Genomic DNA, 20380 nt, shown 5'->3' on the forward strand with positions numbered 1-20380 from the left:
GAGAAGGTCATCACAGCAGGTATATCCATAGAACAAATAGTACAACACAAGACAAACAAAGGCTGGAAAAAACAGCAAGGACAGGTAAGCTACACAGACAGCACAATGCACAACATTGGCAGTGGGAAGTTGACAGAGGCAGGCTGCATACCAGCCATGGTGAAATGCTGAAAATTATATCTACCTATACACTATCACATTATGGCATGTTGCAAACTGTATGGCAGTCATACCTGGATGTGGATTACCAGTGGTGTGTTCCAGGGTATTAAATCGGATCTGAGTACACATTGGACAAATATACACATATCCAATTAGTCTGTCAGCAGTGCAGGTGTAAGCCAACCAATATCACAGATAAGCAAATGGAGGTCTAACAATGGTAGATAAGCTTAACCGAGGACAAATCCAAACCTATGACAATTTATGTGACATACACACAGCCAAGCACAGTGCAAAACTGAAGAACTGCAGAACAGCAACAAAGGCTGCTATATAAACAAGTAGGTGTATACAACCCAAACAAATGTGTAATGGACTGTGTATACGTTGCACACATATGCCATGTCAAAGACAACACACAGGTGTAGATGTGTTTGTATGTCTGTCAGTGGCATAAATAGAATGTAAATTAAATTGAGACTGATACACATGCATACACCTATGACATCTAACAATATGCTCAAAAATGTCACAGTACAGAGTAATAAATATAGCAGGCAGTGCACATGAATATGAAAAAAAAACTACACTGGGTAATACACAAGTATAATAAGAATAAGGATGCATTTCAAGCATTAGCCTGCAAGTCATGTGCATATGTCCTGCATTATACAGTGACCTTACATGTGGCACATGTTCACTGTGTCAAATTAATATAGAGCAAGGGTCAGTAGTTTTAACAAAGGCAAACAAACCTGCAAAAAATAGTGAAATATGAAGATGGGAGGGAGATGGACAACCTGGACCCATATCAGAGTAAAGAAGGACAAGGTAAGTTGAAACAATAAAATGCATGTGTACAGCACACAGTGTGTTATAGAAGGCAAGCATAAATACATTTAACCAAATGGAAGATGTATGTCAAATGGCCAGATTGATTGTTGATGTCCACAGAACTGGACATGTATACAGTGCACATAAACAGTAATGCCCAATCATGTCACATCAACATGCATAGGTAAGCAGGCTAAAAAATTGCAAGCAGATACACATATACTGTCATGAAAATTTCATATAAAGAAACACAGATATATCTCAGCCACCCTGGTCATTATAGAGCAGAGAACACTCCTATGAGCATCATTACAGCACATCAGCAGTAACTCAGTAAATGCTCATATGTTAAAGGTACATTTGTATGTCAGCATGTATCTGACTAGGTGCACACACACACATGCAATCATTTAATGTGTACATCTATTTCTGGAAGGTGTACACCAATGTCAGCACATAATAGGTGTGGAAATGCTACTTACAACAGACATGGCACAATGCGCTGTTAAAGAATGTTTTATATGTAACATTGTGTACAGATTGCTACATTGTTGTTTAATGCAGTCAGAAAATGAGGACTGCACACATGATATACCTGTATATGATCCTACATCTCATCAGTATTACCAACTCATTACACACAACACCACATTATGACAATGGGACATCATGACAACTGTCATCAGAAAACATGGGAAATGACATGTCTATATGTTGCATATACCCGATATGGCAAAACAGAAATCCAAGGCATATCACACTGCTAGTGTGGAGTATGAACAACATATGTTATCTGGCAGTCACCCCAGTAGCACACATGACAGGCTACTTCTTACAGCTACCTGCAGGTTAACTATCAAAATTCATGGAGAGTTGAATGTGAGTGGAAAGTGTAATCTGTTAATGTGTGCCATGAACACATTGAAACCAAAGTAAATGTCACATGACAGTATAATATAAGCATGACAGATAAATAGAATGCATGCATAAGAGTAATCAACAAAATGGCAATCACCATGTTGGCAACATAAAACAAGTGGAATACACAGACAATACTTACAGACCAGAAGGACCAGGCTGATCGGGATCAGACTCCTGAATAATCTCACTTGCTGATGCCCTGAATGAATCCAACATAGCCCATGCTATATCCTCAACCTAGACTATGACTGTGTTTCTGCAAAAACATCCAAGGTGTCAGGGTCAGATGCCTGCAATACAGTCTGCAAGCACTAACACAACAAACATGCATTCATTATGAATAGGCAGGCTATGCACTACAAAACAAACACTGGACACCATGCATCATAAGCACCACTCAAAACACTTATATCCAAAAGATCTACATACCAAAATGTGTGACAGATACACCAACCTAATTGTTTGTTAGGTTTTGGAGTACAATTCAAAAACTGTGTGCTGAAACAAGGGCTCAGTGCTACATGGCAGTTCAACATCTTTGGTTTCCATCACAGTTGTAAGCACAGCTACCATGTCATTTCACTTACCTTACTGATGCATGATGGATATTCTTGCATTTTAATCAATATACATGTTATTGTGAAAAGACAAGACTGTAAACTGGGGAAGATGCATATCAGTTTCTAAAACTGGTAAAATAATCAACATACCTCTTTCTCTTTGCTTATCCTTAAGCCTGCGCATCCGCTTTATGCACATGACTCTGTTCTGACTGCAATCCTTCTTGCTTGAAATTAGAATGCATGGATAATGTATTCCTCAAAAAGCACTGATGTACATTTCTCAACACAGTTTACAGACATTTATTTCTTAATAACATCAGATAATCACAATACACAGCTGACATTTTTACATTCAAGTGTTACATCTTTGAACACAGGTTGGAGGATATGAAATTCAAGCCTGCAACCACAATCTACATCCATATTCTAACTTTGAGAGCTGCATGCCTAACATATCTTAACTGAAAAAAGCATATTTTGCATACAGTGAATGTTATGACATCATCTAGATGGGGAATGGTTTACTAATAAAGATCCTGGCTTAGGATTGCTAATTATGAACATGTGCTGCTCGTGTAGTTAAACACTTTGAAAATCACATTCATGTCAGCTCTATGTCCAAAAACATTAACATTAATGGAGAGCATCTATTCCTGTGAGCAGAACCATACATGCTGGTGTACATAATGGACAGAGTAATGTGTGTGAGGACACCCCTTGTAAAAGTGCACATCACTAGGGAAATACATACGTACATCTTCCATGTTCTGCATTTTAACTGTTAGTCTGCCCACCCCACGCCATCAGAATTTGAGGATGATGTTCTATAATTGACTTTGATCTTTCATGAGAAAACAGACTTTCATAGCACTTTTACAAATTATACAATATTAAACAAAGAATTGCTGAGACATATAACTGGATTTGACAAGTTGTACTGTCCTTGCTGTTAAAGAGCTGAAGTTAACAGAACATTACAGATATGTTAGCAGGAATTTGGCAAATAACTGACATGCTCCACTTAAAGAAATCCCTCAGAGCCACATGCTCCAGGGATCTAAACCTTGTCATTACAATGAAGAAAACATGCTGGAGGGATAGGTTCCTGACCCAGTGACTCCCCATACTCTGGAATTGACTGCCCATACATGTCAAGCAGAGCACCTCCTTGGCCCTCTTCAAAAGGAACCTTGACAATTGGATGAGAGATAGGAAATTCACCCCGGGGATCACGTCAGTCACCCTGCTAGACAGGGGTCCAGGGAAGTAAATATTGTGGGAAGAAATATCTAGGGAATTGTTATGGCTAGGGTTGTATAGGGCCTAGGGCCGATAGCCTAGTACGAACCTATGAACATATGAACCTATGAACCATGCTCAAAATATACATTCTATCAACAAGTGTAATATGCTTCTCTAAATAAATGCTATGGGTATATTAAAGCAAGATAGCAGTTTTAGTTATTGGATTTGAACACACAGCATGTCAAAATGTAGACATACTGGCCTGTTTAATCTGAACTAACAACTAGCATATTCTATTCCTAAACCAACAGGTACTGCTCAACAAACCCTGTTGTTAGAGTGCTAATATTATCAGAGCATTATAGATTACTGCCGTAGTTGTAGGAATTCAAAAACTAACTCACTGAGTCATAACCACACACAACATAAACATTAATATTAAGTATTGGAATATGGTTCTTTAAAAAATGCTATGGGTGAATTGAACCAAGGTAACAAGTACAGATGTATGTTCCCCTATGTGGACTGGAACCCATAACACACCAAAATCTAGACATGCTGGCTGGTTGATTTACAGGCCAAGCTTACATTAAGCAATGGTTTCACTTTACAAAACATGTACTGCAGGTGCTTATTAGAAGTCCTGCTGAGCAAGGATGGATACAGAAACTACAAACAATTTTTGGACATTTTATTCTAAAGAAATAAGAGCTATCAGCAGATAACTCAAAACATATGTGTAAGCAGTCAGACAGGCATAACTTTTTAGGTTAAATAAACATACCTGCACAATTTCTTAAGAGGCATGATTTAAAGAAGTTATTCCAACATATAAAGGTGCAGTAGGTGATGCTATGGTACTATAGAAGAAAACTACAAAGTGCACAGTTATCTGCGGCCTAGGCGCTATAGGCATCTGTGATGCACAAGGACAGTGGCTATGTGAAATTATGCAGTTAGATGTTGTAAAACATGTAAATCTACAAAGGACATAATTATGGAAATTATACAAATTATTAAATAAATTAACAACATGGGAATTGAACACACAATTAATCAGACAGTATTTACCAAGTCCACTTAATAATTGCCATAAGCTAATTGCCACAGCAGCTACTAAATGGTTATAAAAACATCTATCATATATTTTGGACATAGAAATATCTGCAAAATCTGTAGCAATTCTCATGTATGCATAGAATATTGACACTTACTGTAGGGAATCTATAAGCTTCCTCTACACTTTGGCAACCCTCCTTCAAAGCTCCTCTATATCCATCCAATGCAGGTCATCCTAGTAGTGAAGAACCTGCACTTTAGTGTGGTAGATCCCCATCCTCCACCAATGCTCCCTCTCGATCCGGTTCCATATGTTGGTTATGGTGAAGTTCCTGGGTCTGGCTCTCATCATCTGCTCCAATCTGGTGTTCACAGTGAACATCTGGGTCATCTCCTTGTCACTACAATTAGGTGTATGGACACATCTCAGCCTCCTCAAAGTAGCCATCACTGTCCTCAAGTTGAAGAAGTCTGGGAAATACCAACATAGAGAAATGCTCACTGAGGTACCACTAAGATTGCAGTTAGCTATGGTCTAATCAGTAAATGTATCAAAAGCAAAATGTGAAAGTGACGCTGATGTCATGTTATCAGATCATTGGAAGATAATGATATGTGCCATACATGGTACCATTTATCAATACCTATAGGGTATTTATGCAGTACAAGTGGGCGTTTTGGCTCATGAAGCCAATTTACTCATGTGCGCAAACTGGATTCCAAAAACTTAATGAACCTCAGTAATTATGTATGGAGCAAATGGTACTTAAAGTTGAGTGTACATTAGGGGCACTTTGATTCTGTGACTCGGAGTGAGAGGTGCACTGGCAATTGGTAGCATTCCAGTTTTGGTGATTAGTAAATCTGTTAAAGTTAGTAATTTCCAAAGGTACATGCTTAAATTGTTACTCAAAATGTTATCTTTAACAGAAGTCATTATAACTTACTGGGGTGATGTCTTGAACTTTATGCATACAGCCATTGTAATTTTAAAAAACTGCTTTCATTCCCATATGCAGTTGTATAGACAGACTTCCAGTGGAGAGGTTAACAGTACATGAAGGCTGATTTATGGATCATCCACAATTTTTACTGATAATTCCTTGCACTCTGACACTATCTGTATCTAGTATGTGATATTGATATTATGGAAATTTCTTAATTCATGTCTCCTAACAAAACTGTTAAAAATGTGCTGTTGATGCTACACATATATCTTCAATGATGCTTCTTAACGAAGGTATTACCACTACTGGCCCAATATACTAAGGATCCATACTGTCCATGGTGTGGCTACAGATCCTGAGATTTGCCAGAATGTTCTGTAAGTTCTTCTCTAGTATTTGACTGGAACAAGCAAATAGACCCTTGTGGCATGGTGGTGTTGTCTTTGTACTTTCATGCAACATATATGTATTGTCTGGGCTCCTAATCCCATTTACTGTGAAGATATTTCAAGTTATTTTGATTTTACCAGTGTTATGTATGAAGGCATTGTTTTTACTTTTAATATGTCACATTAGTATTTCCCACACACAGGAATGCATACTGTTTATGTTAATGTATTCTGTTCACAGACTGAAATGCATATATGGGCTCAGTTATGAATATCATCATGTGTGTATCACTGTCTTTCAAATGACTACCCATTCTGTGGTGACTATTTCCCCTCCCAGGAAAATAACATCATAATTGATGGTCTCCAGCAAAATGAACAGAGACTCCTAGGTCATTCAGGTGATACTGTTTGGAGAAGTAAAACCTGAACAGGCCTCATCAACATAATCAATGCAGTTGGAGGCTACAGTCAATATCATGAAGCCTGTAGACGCTGCTTGGACGTGATCCTCTGTGACACATTATGAGAGATTCAGGGGTGCCACCAGTGGTGGACCACTACTGACTCCCCAGTGATGTCACAGTATTTCTGCCTCATTGCATATAGCAAGAGGGAAGCGACACATCCATGGTGGTGGGACAGAAGCTGGAATTCTAGGATAAACATATATTCCTGTTTTTTCCATTAGTGGACTGTGCATTGAGGCAATTACTGCATATTGCTGCAGTATTCATATTCATGTATTGCTGTTTTTGATTTACAGCAGCAGAACTGAGCCATGCACACACATGCACACAGGGTGCGGCTGATGAGCGTACATCTAATAACATGTATTGATATAACAGAAGTACAGACAGAGCAGTCCAAACATTTATAATGCTGTCTGCATTAATATTCACAGGCCCATCTACATTGGGACTTAAAATAGGGATCATCAGTTGAGTGTCTCTTTACTGTTGCTGTGAACACTACCTTGTTAATGCCTTAATCTCATTTCATGGCACTGCTGTTTACTGTTATATTATTGTTTCCCTCCCACTTTACACTACAGGTACATCCAGCGGAGGGCCAAGCCATGCATTTTCAAGTGCAGGCAGACTAGGTATGTTACAACAAAATTGTCCTAGCTTTCAATAATGTGTAACACATGTGATGCCTGACATTCATGTTAAAATCTATCAAAACAGACCCACCTGGTGTATATTATAGTGTATATTATAGAACAGATGCATTACAGTTCTCCCCACTCCATAGGGGGTTGATGGATTCATCCACCTTGAGTGAGGTGGATGGATTCATCCACCTTGCTGCACATTGCATCCAGGAATTTTGCCAGGGTAAGACTGGCAGCTGACTGTGATACTCTCACAATATCCCCATGTGTCTCTGGAATGTCCCAGATACAAGTATATCAAAGCTGAGACACACTTTGGTTTCAAGGGGGATAGGATTTCCTCACAGTGTCTGCACAGACATGTGGAGCAGACATATTGTAGACAGCCTGCACCAGTTGCCTGTGTAGACAATATCTGTCAATTCCTTGCTGGTCTGACAACTGGTTTAGTTGCAGCCATGCTCTGACTGGCTGCTTTCTAGGGACACAGCCACAGCCTCATTTATGGCTTGTGCCACTGCAGCCTGTTGCAGTATATTAACAGCAGTTTGCATTTTCATATATTTTGATGTTTTGTTATGAATTTTTCCGTAATCCATATTACTAACTTGAATTCCTTGGGGTCTGTAAAACATGCACTAATGATTTCAGAAACTGAATCACATTTGAGTTGTGTTGTTTCTGCATAATGTGTTTTGGAATCAGGCTGGCATGTGCAGAATCCCTAATTATCCTACTATGAATATATAAGTAGTCAGTTTGTCTTCAGTGTATCTTCTGAAATCGTGTCCAGACTAGGTGTGCTGAAGTCTTCCTTCAGCATGCTGCTCTGTCTCTAAAGAGCTTCCATGAGCTTTACAAAATTCAGCCCATATACACATGTTCATCATTATCAAGGAGGTTTTACCCATATGCAGGTGAATGGCTATGAGTAAAAGCTGTGGATATGGGTGGAAGATTTCCATATCTGTCAGTAATGTCATTTCCCCACCATATGGCTTTAGTGCTGTTTACAAATAACAATGATTTTAGTGGTGCCTGCAAACTGTACATTCAAGGTACGATTTGTGGATATTTACTTATGCTTATTTGTACATCAAACGCTGTTATACCATTCAATAAAATCTAGCCATTGCCTCCAAAATGTTTATTTTCATAAGCTGCTCTTGTTCTGCCTTACGTTTTTCACAAGTACAGCTACATATGTTTTTCAACTACCATATACGATACATTTGTTCAGATCTGTGTTACTGACTACATTGATATCTGTGATGCATCCCACATGGCTAATATTCACTTGGTAGCTGCAGTTGGCTGTACGTATAACTGTGACTATGGTAGTATTTTTACTACTGAAATGATGGTACAGTGGACATATTAGGCCGGATTCACGAAGGCTTGCACGGAGTCTAAGAGTAGTGTAAGACTCCATGCAGCCTTCGCGATCCAGGAACAGCCCAAAGTCCGTGTAAGAGACAAGCTAAAACTTCTCTTACACGGAGTGGGTGTGGATAAGCTAATCACCTCACTTGCAGCTGAATAGCATGCAAATGAGGATGATTAGTGATCCAGGAAGCCCAGAACAGCCCGTGTAAGAGCCATTTTAGCTGCAGAAATGTACTCAGTTGACAACTGAGTACGATTCTACAAAAACCACAATGGAGCCATGTTAGCTCCAAATAAAGGGTGCATATGTGTCAGGCAGCATGCCAATGGCCAAATATGTGGCCACTGGCAATGTAACCTGATGCAAAAATATTAAAAATATAATGATGATTAAACCCAGCGCAGCCCCGCGCAAACGGGCTGCGCTGTATAAAACATAAAAACGAAGGTTATAAACCCACAAATGTGGGTTTTATGCAATACATGGAATTTCTATGCAGGGACCAGCAGACCAAAAACAACATGGCCACCGTGTAGTGGTTGCTAAGGGGGGAAGCTGAGTCTAAGAGATGTAACTAAGCATTAGTAGGCAATCTGATGCAAATGAGTGTTAGGATACTGAATTCCACTGTCACATAGCAAATCAGCACATTCTGAGTAGTGTAAGAGTTACAGAAGGGGGAGGAACAGAGTAGGAGATAGGTGACATCACAGGGGGGAATGGTAGAAAGAAATGCAGTTCATTGGAGGTCAGAGTTACATGACAGATGTCAGACAGATATCATGGAAAGAGGTGTGCCACTAGATAAGCATGAGAAAGTCAAGAAATGGAAGGTGTACACTGTTGCCTACACCAAAGTTTCTTGCTGGGCATGCATGCGCATGTGTGCGCGCCATGAAGCGTGAGTAAGACAGTGTGCACACGTGTAAAGCAGACTGAGCATGTTGGTAGCTGTTTAACAATGTTTGTGCGGGTGTGCATGCATGTAGGGCAGATTTAGCATGTAGAAGCCTGTTGGCAGAGCTGTAACACTGAGTTGGTGTGCGCACATTTTAACCCGAAAAAGACGATTCTGAGCCGTGTAAGCATGTGTGCGCACGTGTAAGCCACTGGGAGCGTGTTTCTGCTGGTATACACGCTGCTCCCCCCTGAGGAAACAGAAAGGAAAAAGGAAGCAACAGAATTAGTAGGAAGCTAGCAGGGAATACTGCTGGAGCTAGCAGGTGAAAACAATTAGAAGCAGGCAATTACACTGGCAGAATAGTAGCTCAGCCCAACACTTAAAAATCTGCAAACAGCAGTGCAAGATGTTTCTCTCAAGAGACACTGCAAGACAGGAGTAAGCTATTAGAAGTGAAAAAAGAAAAAGGTGAACTCAGAGCAGAAATGTAGGGGCTGCCATAGCTGTCATAATGAGACATAGGCAACTTGCTGAGGGTGGTGACAATGCAGATGGTGCCAGACAACCCACAGTGAGGAGACGGAGAAGAGTGTACAGGCCCAGGGTCACCTACCACGGGTTACATGAGCTGGAGATAGTAGAGTGCTATAGAGTGGACAGAGACCTCCTGCAGCAAATAGTGGAGCTGTGCAGGCCATGCCTCACACACAGACCCAGCAGAGGGGAACCCATCCCAGTGGAAACCAAGGTATGTGTTGGCCTAAGAATACTAGCAACAGGTACCTTCCAGAGACCAACTGGTGATATGATGGGGATATCACAGGCATCAGCCTCCAGGGTACTGCACCAGTTCCTGGATGCCATGTCAGCACATGTCGGTGATCATGTATATTTCCCCAATGCCCGTGAGGTATTGGCCAGCAATATGCGTCTCTTCCAGCAAATAGCGAAATACCCTGAGGTAGTGGGTGCAATAGACTGCACGCACATACGCATCAAAGCACCAGCCGGTGAGCGGGGTAGGGCATACATTAACCGCAAGGGCTTCCCCTCTATCAACTGCCAGGTCGTGTGTGATGCCCAGGGCATAATAATGAATGTGTGTGCTGGCTGCCCTGGGAGCTACCATGATTCCCACATCTGGCATTTGACGCAGCTGTACCAGACATTTGCCAATGGGGACATCCTGCACGGACACCCAGTGGGGGATGCAGGTTATGCACTGGAGCCGTGGCTGATGACACCCATCAGAAACGCACACACACCTGAACAGGAACACCATAATGAGGCACACGCACAAACACGTGATGTAATAGAGCATGTGTTTGGGCTGCTCAAGTCATGGTTCCGGTGTCTGGACACATCTGGTGGAGCCTTGCAGTACACACCAACTAGTTGTACGCAAATTGTCATGGTATGTGCTATGCTGCATAATATGATCTTGCTAAAACAGCTGCAGCAGGACCAGCATAGGGCCGGGCCAAACAGTCCCCCACCATTGCCAAGGCCATCACAGGCAGAGCATGACTCGGAGGAGGAACAACCTAAGCCTGCCCCAGTAGGCAGAAGGAGGAGTGCCCAGTATGCCCTGGCCTTGGCAAAGAGGCAACGCATAGCACATACACTGGCTCAGTAGGAACCCTGGGAATGATACCCCCTCTGACTCACTCAGATAATAACAGGGATGCCTAAAATGACATGACCTGCTCACAAACATGTACAGGGAGTGTAATATGTGCATCTGACAGAGGCAGCCCTGCAGCACCACCTGAGGCATGAATGCCATGTGTTAAGTAATGTAACACCATGTACTATATGCACACCTGAGGACCCTGACTAACATCCTACCCTCATTAAGTATCATGCCACAATATGACAATGAGATGATCAAGTGCAATAATTGACTTAAGTATCACAGTTAGTTAAAGGGGATCCAATATGTGCCAGCCTGGGATGAGATGCTGAGCATGACATGATGCTCCACCTGCTAGGACTGGCGTGCACCTATCAGTGCAGGCCGTATGGATACTGGCAAAGGCTGTTGTTACCCACAGCGTGCCCTGAATAGGTAAGGCTCAAAACACAAACCTACCTCCATAGGTATCAGAAGGGATAAGAATAAGATAAGAGATAAGTCGAAATAGCAAGATGCATGCAGTCTAAACTCACCCAGTATGGAGAATGTTGATATCTGTGCTGTAACAGAAAACTGGGTCAAGGCTCACAACAGCACCCTAACACAACCAGGTTAAACCTCATACTGTGCTGTATAGCCTCAAAACATGGAACAAGCTACAAAAGGAGGGTGACTAGCAATAATTGTCAAGGATAACCACACCCCCATGTTGGTACCACAACAAGAAGCAGCATGGACTAGCCATGGTCAAGTAACAGTGGCTAAAACTGCCCCCCAGTTTATAGCCTGCTACAGACTACTGTCCCAACACCAGGAACTGCACCTGGCCTATGCTGGAATACATGAATATATCAAGTCCTCCAAACCACATTATATTGGGTGACTGAAAATACCCAGACATAGACTGGGAGCATTATACTAGCTCCAACACTGTAGGACAAAGGTTCATAGAATCCATAAACCAAAATGCCCAGGAACAATGTACCATTCCCACAATAGGGTTAAGCATACTGGATGTGATAATCAGCAACATGGGTACTGGATGGCAAGACGAGAAGTGTATTGCTCACTGGTAAAACCAGACCATAGAGTAATCACACTGGATATACAAATCCTGACCACAGTCCCTGGCCAGAAAACCACAGTGGAAAACATGTGTAAAGCAATATTTGCACTCCTCCAAACTGATGTGGAATCCATTAAAGGTCCTGTGCAGGTGGAAAATATGGGCCACACCTCAGAACCTGTAATACAGCCATTCCATGAACACTGCCAGGAATGCTTGGATTATGCAATCCTAAATTAAAACAAGACACAATGCCATACACGCAGGCATCTGGCATGGTGGACACCAGCCATAACCAAACCATGCAAGAGAATGAGGAAGCTACTACATGATAAAGCAAACATAAACAATGAAGTAATCACTGATCAGTAGTATGGCAATAAAATATGTCCACGCATACAATCCACTAAGGCCAGCCACAACAAGTTAAATCTGTGAATCTTGAGGCAATGTTACACCTGCCCCAAGTACACAGACAACCCCCAACTCCCCCCAAGAAATACAAATATATGTGAGAGATGCAACCATCTATCCAAACTGGAGGCTGAGCTCCCTCAACTCAGTACTCCCAAAACTAGTCAGGAGGAGAAGGTAACCACACACACCACAAACACAGTCCCACATAGACCTATCACAACTGCAAACCAAAGACATAAACACAGGAAAAACATTCCCGGAGGCACAAATTACAAACACAGCACACCAACAGAGGCCTCTAAAGCAGACACCCAATCAAACAACTTCCAAACATAGCACATGCAACACATAGCACACAAAGCTGGTGTGCCAAACAGTCACAGGCCAGAAGGAGAAACAACATGCCTGATACAGTTGTAATAGGTGACTCCATAGTGAGACACACTGCTGTCCCGCACACCAGACTGAACAAGGGAAAGGGTACAGTAAGCTGCCTGTAGGCTGCCACAATACGCCACATAACACAAGTATGCAGGTCACCCCAAAGCAAGTAGAAATATGATGCATTCATAGTCCATGCTGGTGTGAATGACCTGAGATGTACCTCCCTAGACTACATGAAAAGAAACATAGATGAGCTCTCTGATTATGTAGTCCAGGCCGGTATGACACTCACCGTTTGCAGCATCCTACCCTTACCAAGAATAATGCCACAGTACAAACACAGAATGATCAGTTATAGCAAGTGGCACACTTACTGGTGTCATTCCAAGGGGATCCAATGTCTGTCTGCTTGGGATGCCATGCTTGACAAGCCACGCAGCTGTTCCTGGGATGGCTTGAACCTGTTACCCCTGGGTGTCTGGATATTGGATAAGGCTTTTGCCACCTCCATAGAGCCTTTCATAGGCAAGGCTGAAAAGACTAACCCACCACCCTAGAAAACATAAGTGGAAAGAAACATAAGGGTAATGCTGACCAATGCCAGATGTGTAAACCCCAATATGCATGCTCCCGAGGCCATCCCCAGTATGGAGAACATTGATGTCTGTGGAGTGACAGAAACCTGCTGCAAGCCTCCTGACAGCACACCAGCACTACCAGGTTATACCAAATATCATGTGTCATGGCCCCAAAACCTGGAACAAAACATAAAAGGACGGTGAGTATCCATATTCAGCACAGACACCCATACGTCCAGGTAACTGACAATGCAGAAGGCATTGGAGTCCACCCATGTGCAACTAACTGTAGGCAAGACTGCTGTACAGTCTGTAGCATGCTACAGACCACACTCTCACACACAGAAACCCCACCCAGCCGTCCTGAAGACACTGGACAGTATGAATGTCCCATCAAATACCAAACAAGGTACCACAAATTACCACATAGGTGGTAAACCATTATGTATGGAAGGAGTAATCAGGGACCTAGGGACACAAGTGGACAGTAACCTGTTATGTGACACTCACATTGCCAATGTGGCTAGGAAGACTGTCTACATTGGACACCGTATCATGAAAGGATTCACATCTATGTCAACAGAGGTCATTGTGCCCCTATACTGTTCTCTTATCACACCCATAATCTAGTATAATGCCTCATATGGGATGTACCTTACCTGACACCTGCAGCAGTTAGAAAGACCTCAAAGGTACCTCACCAAGAGGATAAAGGGTCTTAAATATATGTCATATGCTGCCTGGCTGTAGACACCCCAGCTGAATGCAGTCACATACTGCCTACACAGAGGCATTGCATGCCTGCTGTACAAGGCCATGCCCAACACAGGAGTAATGGACATGCTCCACCCCAGAAAACTCAAAGCCATCGGAGCTGTGAGAGTAAGAGATGTCAACCTCAACAAATAATGAAATAGGATGTGCTGGAGGGACAGATACATGATCCAGAGGCTCCCCACACCCTGGACCAGAATCCCACTCCATGTTAGGCAGAGCCCCTCACTGACACTCTTCAGCAGGAATCTTGCCAAGTGGATGGATGATTGTAGAGTTACACTGGGGGTCTTCACTGTGTCATGTCCAAACAGAGGCACAGCAAAGCAAATCATAAATGGCCATAATATTCACATAGCAAGGGGTGGTGAAAGCCACACACACTCTGGCTAGGCTAACAAATGCCCTAGGGTGGATAGCCTAGTATGAACCTATGAACCTATGAAGATACAAATTGTACAGGACACTAAGGAAAATCCCAAGGCTTTCACAACTGATGGTAGGAACCGTGTTGGGAATTCACAGATATGCTCTGAATCACACAAATATCACAAACAACATACCAAACACACACACATATTGCCAACATACATCCTGACAGGTGCAGTGCAAACCCCCCCCCCCCAGAATGCAAAATCTCTATCCCAGCAGACTGCTGGCCCCCTAACATTGCAGATGCTGAGGTAACAGCCAGCATCTACAAAGCAAAACACACAGCAGCAATGGTATGAGATGGTGTCCTGGGCTGAGTCCAACATGGACTCCAAGACGAATGGAATGCCAAATCACACTACTGCTCAATGTCAGCCTTACCACAGGATATGTACCCAAAGAGCAGTGTACAACAACAGTGGTCCTTCTCAACAAAGGTGTTGCCTGAATGGATACTGAAAACTACCACCCCAGAATCCTGAGAAGCTCGGTCTGCACAGCTATGGAAAGGATCAGCATGTACCGCAGACATAAAGATATTGGGGACCTACTGACACCGGAACCTACCCAGTGTGGCTTTCTTAAGTGCAGATCCTGCCCCTAAACATGTTTGACTAAATTGAAACAGTCATTAAGGTCATTGATGAGGGCAATGTGGTCCACACAGCGTAGCTGGACCTTGCAAAGGCTTCTATACAATACCCTACGTGTTCATTATAGATAAGCTCACCAGCTTAAATATAAACCCCTATGTCAGTAGAGGGGTTGCAAACCAGACCAAGGACAGAACAGACATGGTCAGATATGCTGCAGCCATGTCAGACTACAAACCAGATATAACTGGAATCCCACAAGGCTTGGTCCTGGGATCTCCCTCGTCTGGTATATATGTCCCATAGGTACAGGCCAACATGGAAGGACTGTGTCTGAACATGTTTGAAGAGGACTACAAACTGCTCACCATATATGATCCACCAGCTGACACAAGCATCCCACAAAAAAACCACATAGAAACAGACAACTGGTGCCATAGCCATGTCAGCAAGCTAATTGCAGAAAAGTGTATAGTCAACCCCCGTGGATATACAGTAAGTGCCCACCAGTTACCACATAGGTGTTAACACATTACGTACTTAACATGTAATGAGAGACCTGGGGATACAAGGTGATAGATATCCTGCATTGGACAAACATGTGCTGTAGTGTTTACAGAAACATACCATATACCCACCTAATCATGAAGGTTGTCAGATCTAGATAAGGGGAGATCATTGTGGCTCTGCAGTCATCCTTCATCAGCATTACAATTGACTACAATAGCCCCTGTGGGATGTACCTCAGCAGACACCTCCATCAACCGTAAAATCCCCAACAGTACCTCACCAGGAGTATCAAAGAGCTTGCACAGATGCCATGTGTTGCCTGATTAAACAAACTGCAGCTACACACACTGCCTTACTGCCCACCCAGAGGCAAGCTGTGCCTGATGTATAAAGCCATGTCCAAGCTGGTATCAATAAACATGCTGCACCTTGTACAATCTGAATGGCAGTGAGCTATGCACATGAGAGACCTGAACCCCAGCACTGACTTGCATAGGACAAGCTGTACTGCATGATCCATAACACAGAAGCAACCCCCACCCATGAGTAAACTCCCAGTACAGGCTACCCATAGAGTCACTTATCGATTTTCCTCAAGAGGAATCTTGATGAGTGGATGGGAGATGGTAGCTTTATCCTGGGCATCACTGTCATGTCACAGGTATACAGAGGCACAGTATACTAACCATGACATATGTCATGGCAAACTCCACTTACAATGTGTGTCGAAGGACAAACACACTCTCCGACTAGCATTAGAAATGGACTAGGGCACATCGCTAGTGTTTGCAAATGTACACCTATGTTGTGGAATACACTACCAATGTTGGACAAGCCTGGTTTAAGTAGTTCATATCTGAACATAATGCAACATGGTCAGATGTGCACAACTGGCCCCTAACCAGGCTGTTGTGCTCATTATGGAAATGTAAAGCAGTGATAGGACTAAAGCCCAGGATACTGTCCACCACAGTCAAAGTACTGAACCAGTACACTATACAGTACTACAGTGTTAGGTCAGTGTGAAAGGATGTTGACAACTGTATGCAAAGTATCCCATGCAAACCCTGCAGGCACAGTATAATCCTGTTGTGTTCACACACAAAGCAGCTGTACAGTAACTACACAACATGACACACAACACACAACCATAAACGGGAGATATTTGTTGAAGTTCACACTCATCCACAAATGTGGTGGTCTGCAGAGTTCAACATATGGAATGCTCACACTGGGCATGCTCACACACTTTGATAAATGAGACATATGTCAGACAACATGCCATGGGAAGGCTGAACTGGGCATGCTCACACACTTAGGCCAAATCTCAGTTGAGCAGTTAGCCACACATATCTGGTATTTTTACGTGTTATTCCAGGAACCAACCACATTACAGCAATCGGCCCAGTGCACACAGTTAAATGACTACAGAGACATACATGATATAGTAGATCCCTCCCATATGCAAACATCTTCCACAGATACACAAGTTGTTCATACAAACAGGGAATGCTATGGCAATAAAGACGTGCAAACAGTCTATCAGCAACAAATAATGTGCATTTGGCAATTAAACATATGGGTGTAGAGGTCAACACTAGGCTGTTTGCCCTAGGAAATGACAGCTTAGCCAGAGTGTGCTTGTGTCTGCCACCCCACAGGATGCACATTCCCCTTTCTAAACACCGATGATGTCAGCACCCTATAAGTACAGCAGGGGAAAAAAAAAACTTCCAGTAATGTGAATAGCGCGCTCCGCTAATGCATCTGTTTTATGTGTCATAACATAGTTAGGTAGAGGTTTGAATCCTGCAAATGCTCAGTGTATAAGTGGTGTTTGTGTGTGTGCAACTCTGTGGGAGAAAAATGTCCCTTTTGGCAACTGGGAAAACACACTACAGGATGCACATTCCCCTTTCTAAACACTGATGATGTCAGCAATCTATAAGTATAGCAGGAGAAGGGAAACCTCCCAGTAATGTGAATAGCATGCTCCGCTAATGTGTCCATCTCAAGCGTCATAACATAGATAGGAAGGGGTTTGAATCCTACAAATGGCAAGTGTGTGTGTTTGGCTGAGGGGGGTTAGTGTGTGAGGGAAATGTCCCTTTTGGCAACTAGGAGAACAGACTACAGGATGCACATCCCCCTTTCTAAACATTGATGATGTCAGCACCCTATAAGTACAGCAAGAGAAGGGACACCTTCCAGTAATGCGAATAGCATGATCTGCTAATGCGTCCCTCTCGAGTGTCATAACATAGTTCGATAGGGGTTAGAATCCTGCAAGTGTGTGTGTTTGGCTGAGGGGGGTTAGTGTGTGTGAGGGAAATGTCCCTTTTGGCAACTAGGAGAACAGACTACAGGATGCACATTCCCCTTTCTAAACACTGATGATGTCAGCACCCTATAAGTACAGCAAGAGAAGAAAAGCCTCCCAGTAATGCGAATAGCACGCTCTGCTAATGCGACCATCTTGAGTGTCATAACAAATTTGGTAGGGGTTTGAATCCTGCAAATAGTAGGAGTGTGTGTTTGGCTGAGGGGGGTTTGTGTGTGAGGGAAATGTCCCTTTTGGCAACTAGGAGAACAGACTACAGGATGCACATTCCCCTTTCTAAACACTAATGATGTCAGCACCCTATAAGTACAGCAAGAGAAGAGAAGCCTCCCAGTAATGCGAATAGCACGCTCTGCCAATGCGACCATCTTGAGTGTCATAACATAATTAGATAGGGGTTTGAATCCTGCAAATGGTAGGAGTGTGTGTTTGGCTGAGGGGGGTTTGTGTGTGAGGGAAATGTCCCTTTTGGCAACTAGGAGAACAGACTACAGGATGCACATTCCCCTTTCTAAACACTGATGATGTCAGCACCCTATAAGTACAGCAAGAGAAGAGAAACCTCCCAGTAATGTGAATAGCATGCTCCGCTAATGCGTCCATCTCGAGTGTTATAATATAGTTAGGCAGGAGATTGAATCCTACAAATGGCAAGTGTGTGTGTTTGACTGAGGGGGGTAGTGTGTGTGAGGAAAATGTCCCTTTCGGCAACTAGGAGAGAAGACTACAGGATGCACATTCCCCTTTCTAAACACTGATGATGTCAGCACCCTACAAGTACAGCAGGAGAAGGTATGTGGCATGGACAATGACTGAGTCATATGTGTCCATGCCTCTGACTGACCTGTATGCTTGTGTTATGTGGTGGACCATAGTGCCCCACAGGCATATCACTGTGACCTTCACCTTGTCCAGCCTGGTGAGCGTGACCATACTGTACTGGACAATAAAGGTAGCTAACACAACTGTGGCAGGTGTGTTGTCTAGCCGTACAGGCTGTGACTGGCACACAGGATTTGTGTGCTATGTGTTATGTGTGATGTGTTCAGGCATAACGTATGCCTGTGTGCCAGCTGCAGAGGTGTGTGCCGCTCAGGCAGGATGCTATTCTTAGGCTCCATGAATGGCCCAGTGTGTTCACGTGCTTGTATTGCTGTCAGTGTAGGTCTACATCAGACTGGTATTGTAGTCACTGTAGTATTGCATGCCACCTGACAGGTTATGCCAGTACTGGGTTCAGAGTGCTTAGTCCCCAGTTTGGCTATGTGGTTCCATCTCATACATGTGTTGTACGTCCATGTGTAGGGGAGAGGGTTGACTATGTACATGTGACAGCTGTGACATTGCCACATGACCCACATATTCCACAACTGTAGCATAGAGGTGACTGACAACTGACCTTTGAACATGCTACCATAGTATTGTGATTTCCATGGTGATTAACAGCACATAGGGCTAATGGGGAATAAGGTACATAGGCTCATAGGTTCATAGCGTCATACTAGGCAATCTGCCCTAGGGCATTTAAGAACCTAGCCAGAATGTGTTTGGCTGTCGCCATCCAATGTAAATATATCTTGCCATGCCCTTTTCCGAGGTTAGTATACTGTGCCTCTGTCTAACAGTGACACAGAAGTGATACCTGGGGTAAACCTACAATGTCCCATCCACTCATCAAGATTCCTCTTGAAGAGAGTCAATGAGGGACTCTTCCTAACCTGGACTGGGATTTTATTCCAGAGTGAAGTGAGCCTCTGGGTTATGAATCTGTCCCTCCAGCATGTCCTATTTATTTCAGTGCTGAGGCTCAGGTCTCTCAAGCGTATATCCCGATGGGATTTGGATATTCTCAGGTGCAGCATGCCCATTAATTCCGGGTTCGACATGGTGCTATACATTAGGCACAGATCGCCTCTGAACAGGTGGTATGCCACTGAGTAGAGCTGGGGTTTATTTAACCGGTCAGCATATGGCATCTGTTTGAGCCCTTTGATCCTCTTGGTGAGGTACTTGTGGGGTCTTTCCAGTTGCTGCAGGTGTCTTGTAAGGTACATCCCGACAGGGGGATTGTACTCAATTATGGGCCTGATGAGGGATGAGTAAAGAGGCACGATGTCCTCCCCT

The sequence above is a fragment of the Protopterus annectens genome, chromosome 2.part1 (genome assembly GCF_019279795.1).
Source record: "Protopterus annectens isolate FY-2018-M chromosome 2.part1, PAN1.0, whole genome shotgun sequence".
Classification (NCBI taxonomy): Eukaryota; Metazoa; Chordata; order Ceratodontiformes; family Protopteridae; genus Protopterus; species Protopterus annectens.